Here is a 6,000-nt window from a genome sequence, read left to right as displayed (position 1 = left end):
CTCTGTGTGTGTACACACATCATAGGTAAATACAGAGAAAAAAGCCCAGAGCCTAAAAAGCAAATCACCCAATGTGAGCAGTATTTACCTCTGGGAAAGAGAAGGGGGCTTGGAGGGGCAGGTCGTGAAATAAAGCTTACCTGTACGCATTACCTGTACTTCCATTCTGTCTGATTATTCTATAAGCAGAGCATCATTCTAAAGTTTTTAAGGTTTAAAAAAATAGCTTTACAGGTGGGGCTCAGCTCTGTTTAACTACATACTCCCATATGCAAATACCACAATCCCATGCAAATGAAAGGACCCACACATGGTATTTGTATTTGATGTAGAAGCATATCTATTGTCCCCAGAGAATAAATACCTGTTATCTGAAGCCAAGAATGGGGTCAGACAACTTCCTGAAAACCACCCCAGCTCTGGGGCTCCCACCCTCTGAGTCCCCAGTGCCATTAGTCCCAGAATGGGGGCTCTCGATGGCCTGGAAGAGAATGAATTCAACCAACCGCAACTCAGGAGAGCCCGGTGGAGACCACATCCTGCACAGGTAACAGGAGTCCAAACTCCGTTCGGATGAGGTCCCCACCTTCCCGGAAGGTGAGGAGGTCAGATACCTACACAAGAAATAGAACCAGTAAGACCCCCCAGCTCCGACTGAGGGTCAGGCACTGTTCTAATTCTATCATAACATTTATTTCTTACAACGATCTGAGGCAGTAGGTACTGTCATGATCACCATTTTACAAATGGGGAAACTGAGGCATAGAGCATCACTTGCCCGAGGCCACCCAGTTCCTTTGGGAAGCTGGTAGGAGTTTGACCTCCTGAGTCTGCAGGCTCACCACGCTGGGCTGTGTTGGTTGGTCCGGGAGGCGAGGCAGGAGCGAAGGTTACCGTGAGGTGTAAAGTCTCCGGGAAGGAGGTGATTCGTTCCAGAGTGCAGACTCAAAATAGAGAGGAGGTAAAGGACCTTAGAAATCAAATAGCCCAAACTCACCACTCTATAAGCAAGACACCAAGGCCCAGAAGGGTACCCGCTGTCATTCTGGTGGGGCCCTGGTTGGGGAATCCAGCTTGGTTTTCTGGAAACTGGCAGTTTCCATCCTCTTTCTTCTGCTAAGACGGCAGCTGCTCCTTTACCATTCTGAAACACGTCACTCTCCACACGAGTAAAATGTATGACTTGCTTTGGTTCTGACACTTGGCAAGGAGGTTGGATTTTGGAGTCCACAGAGGGAGGTGGAGAGGACGTGCAGAGACAGAGAGTGTAAGACGGCCTGCCTCCTGGGGGTCTGGGTGTCCAGCTCAGGGGCTTGCCCACCTGCAAATCAGCCTCCGCCGGTGAGTCCTGAGAACGGGGACCCGACGCTGCCTCCACGCTGCCCACGTGGTGGGAACTCCAGAAGCCACATATCCTGCACAAAGATCATTCCTTCTTGGGGCGCCTGGGTGGCTCAGTGGGTTAGGCCTCTGCCTTCAGCTCAGGTCATGATCTCAGGGTCCTGGGGTCGAGCCCCACATCAGGCTCTGCTCAGCAGGGAACCTGCTTCTCCCTCTCTCTGCCTGCCTCTCCACCTACTTGTGATCTCTCTCTCTCTCTCTCTGTCAAATAAATAAAATCTTAAAAAATATATAGATCATTCCTTCTCCTCCTTGGATTCCTTCTTCTCTCCCCACTATTTCTGGGCGCCTCTTCCCCACTTGCCATGTCCTGGTCTGCATATGTCTTGGCTGTTTCTTCTTATCCTTCGGAATCATTTGACCAGCAACCAGAAGTCCTCCAACCGAAACTATGAAGTCCCAGGTACGTCAGCTTAATGTGGTTGAACCTGTTTCCTCATCTGGAAAATGGGGACCTGGGGATAATGGACGTAGCGTTCTCCTCTCACGGGGCTGAGGTGACGACAAGTGTGGGTCTGGGCTGCGCATTAGAAGCTCTCCAAACCATGTGGATAGAGCGGGCCAGGATGACACCTGGCTGATAGGGGCCTCCAGAAAAAACAGGTGGCCACGTAATGGGATGCTTTTCCCAAGCTCGAGTCAGGGAAACACCTTATTCTCTGAGGTAACCCTACACCCAGCATGAGACTCACGCAGACTCCGAAGATGGGGACCCGGTGGAGGCCTATGCGGGCAAACCAAAACCAGATGAGGATGGAGGGTTTTCTAGCCAACAAGCCACCCTGAGATTCTGCCATGCGCCAACTCTGGTCATGCTTAGTTTGCATGAAACTCAAAGGCCAACTATTCCAACAGGAGGGGGTAAACAGACAACTTGAATTCAAGGCCGAGAAAGAGCAGCATCCCGAGAGACGTAGGAGATGCAACAAAGATCCGCAAGGAGGGAGACGTTACAGCTGTTGGGAGGTCAGGAAAGTTTTAGGAGCCTTGAAGGATGCCCAGAATGTCAGCCTGCATCATGAGGAAAGGGTCTCCCCGGCCCAGGAAATAATGCAAAGGTGTGACCCGCAGGAGAAGTGGGGTGTGGAGGGGAGTGGTGAGGCTACAGCAGAGACACAGGGGGTGAGGGGTGGGGAGCGCAGGCGAGAAATGGAAGATAACCCAGGGAAGGTGCTAAGATCCAAAGAATGGATGTCTCCCAATATCCACTAAGGATTTGGGTTTTCTTGAAATTTCAGATTTCAGATACAGGAGAGTATCTGCGGCTCTTTTCAGGCCTTGGCCTGCTCAAAAGACTCCCTTTGTAGGGGGAGCAGGCAGTGACGATTTCAATTTATGATTCCTCACCGGTGCCTGGTACAAACGTGCTCCCTCCCACTCGAGGAGGTCATCGCTCTCCAAAACCTACGCATTAGCATCTGCTCCGTGGGATTAACAGTACCCGGACCATATCATTGTTTGGAGAATGAATGGGACAATAGCTGTGTGGTCCTTGGCTTGCAGACACGTCTTTTTGTCCTAGGGATCATCACAACCTTTTCTGGTAGGGACTTCCTTGCAAAAACAAACACACCTCCAATGAGGAAATGCATTCCTGAATTATCTCACTGAGGAAGACTCCCTCTGACAGATTAGGAACTCCAGAGGTGGGAAGCACTGGCTTGCCAAGGTCGCACGCCAGTCTCCCACAGACCTGAGACCAGAGCCCCGGCTCCTCCCTCCTGCCACTGGGTCCAGAAACCAAACTCCAGAAGGTGACAGAAGGTACCTGAGCTATTTCTCTGCAGCAGATGCTGACCCTGTTCATTCCCGTCCCCCATCCCCTCAAGTCAAGAGTACAGGTCTTGAGGACATGCATCAGCTCCCCAAGATTCCCATTGTTGTTGGCTTGCAGGGAGAGCAGGGAGTCAGGGTCAAGGTCAAGGAAGTCCCCTTGCTGGCAGGACTTTGCCTCAGCTCCAGCGGCACTGTAGCATTTCACCCTACCATGCCTGACGCACAGATAACTGACCAAGGACACCAAGCTGGTAACCCCCCCATTATCTCCGTTTTTCCATTCCCCCCTTGCCTGGTGCACGTCCCACACTCCATATCCGTCGCCGTCACGTAACTAGTTACTCCCTGTTTGCGGGAATCCACGGACACTATTTCGCTCTTTGCCTTACTAAATACCTTCTTCCTGAAAGCCCTTCTTCTTCCCTTGGCTTTCATGACACCACACTCCTCGGGTCTGTCCCCTCTGAACGTTCTCCCTCGTTATTTCGGGTTGGCTGATCCAACTCTACGAGACCAAAAACATGGAAGTCGCTTAGGGATCTTTTCTTGGACCTCCCTGCTTTCTCGCTGCACCCTCACTCTGGGGCACAACTTACACCCCTTTGGCCTCGATGATCACTGCAGGGCTGATGGCTGTCCCATCGGAGCCTCCAGCTTACACCCGAGCTCCAGACTGAGAGATCCCTGCTCGGACGGCCCCATACTTCTCAAACCACCAGGGCTCAACTCTTCAGCTGCATCTTGTAATTGCAAATGGCGGCCCCATCCACCTGGGGTAACACTTGCCTGACTCTCTCCCCGGCTCCCCATGTCCAGACAAACGTTTTGACTCCTCCTCGCAAGTAGCTCTTGAACCTTCCATTTCTCACCATTCTCACCACCATCTATTCCTCTTGGGCTGGATTCATGCAACCTTCCCCAAACTGGGAGACCTACTCCCTGCTTCCAGATCGGCTTCCGGGGAGCAACCAGGTGACCTTGCAAAATGTATATGGAACCACGTTACTTTCTGTGTGAAACCTTTCGGCAGGTGTCCAGCCACAGATGACTAGAGAAATAAAATGTGGTGTATACCTACAATGGAAGATTATTTGGCCTTACAAGGGAAAGACATTCTGACACATGCTGCAGTGTGTGTGAACCTTGACAATGTTATACGAAGTGGAGTAAGCTGGTCACATCAGGACAAGCACTGCCTGATTCCTTCCTGTCAGACTCACAGAAACAGGAGGTAGAATGGAGCTTGCCAGGGCCTGGGGGGAAGGAGGATGGGTGTTAAGTTTCATTTCAGTTTGGGTAGATGAAATGTTCTGGAAATGGATAGCGATGACCGTTGTATAACAATGTGCCTGTATTTAATGCCACACTGTACACTTAAAAATGGTTAAAAGGGTGAATTTGATGTTGTGTATATTTTGCCACAATATATATTTATAAAAATTTTTTCGGGGAGCCTGGGTGGCTCAGGTGGCTAAGCATCCACCTTCGGCTCAGGTCATGATCCCAGGGCCCCTGTGGGGATTTCTGCTCAGCCGGGAGTCTGCTTCTCCCTCTTACTCTGACCCTCCCCCTGAATGTGCTCCCTCTCTCATGAACAAATAGATAAAATTAAAAAAAAATTTTTTTCAACAGTTTCCTATTGTCCCTGGAGGAAGAGCCACAATTCCTACTCAGTGCTCTGAGGTGCGGAGACACAGCCTCCAGCCCTGCCTTATCCCCCCTCCCCCACTGCCTCTTTGCCTTTCAGCTCCAGCGGTGGCTCTCTCCTGTGAGCTCCTTCTGTGCAGGACCTAGAAGGGATCTGTCTCCTCGGCCTCCAACGCCCTTAACCCACCTCTCCCACACCCTCCCTTTTGCCTGGACTTCTGCTCATCTTTTACATCTTAGCCTCAGATCCCCAGCTAGGAAGGGACTAACTTCACACCCGATGAGGTCAGTGCCCTTGTCTTTACGAGTGCTACTGCCCATGTTCCTCTTTTAGAGGACTGCATGCTTGTGAAATCATTTAATATTTGTCTGCCGCGCTCCGATCAAGAGCTCCTACCTGTCTGGTCCATCTTTGTGTGCGGCAAGCACAGCACTAAAGACAAAGCTCTCCGTGCGTGTTCGTGGGATAAATGAAGTAGTGCTGTGTGGATGGGATCCAGAGCCAAACACTTCCCTCTGCAGGGGATGCCTCTGGTAAAGCCCTCAGACTGCACAGAACTGGGAAACAGAACAATAGGGGAAGAAGGGGAGGGTCCACTGCCAACATCCAGTCAGAGCTAAGCCCTCTGTTCCTGCAGCTCCAGGAGGGCTTCTAGGACCATGACTCATCCAGCCACGGCCATAACCGTGTCTGCATGAGCCTGTGAGGACAGGAACCAGGTTCTTACTCATCTTTGCATCCCTTAGACTTAGCCTGACAGCCCTCCTGGGGAAGATGCTATTAATATTGGTTGAATAAATAAATAAATCAAAGAATAAATCAAAGTCTAACCTACTTGAGCCTGCTTTTTCTGTGAAAAGGGAATTATTCATCCCTTCAGGTCTAGTTCATAAGGTCGCCATAAAAATGAAAATGAGATTAGGTATTTCCTTAGTTTTAAAATACCACTAGATGTAAGACTCATCTTTCTTTTTTTTTTTTAAGATTTTTAAATCTTTACATTTTATTTATTTATTTATGGGAGAGAGAGAGAGAGCACATAAGTAAGGAGAGGAGCAGAAGGAGAAGGAGAAGCAGGCCCCCTACCAAGCAGGAAGCTGACTCAGGACTCGATCCCAGGACCCTGAGATCATGAGCTGAGCCAAAGGCAGATGCTTAACTGACTGAGCCACCCA

The sequence above is a fragment of the Lutra lutra genome, chromosome 2, assembly GCF_902655055.1.
Source record: "Lutra lutra chromosome 2, mLutLut1.2, whole genome shotgun sequence".
Classification (NCBI taxonomy): Eukaryota; Metazoa; Chordata; class Mammalia; order Carnivora; family Mustelidae; genus Lutra; species Lutra lutra.
This window is presented reverse-complemented; position numbering follows the sequence as displayed.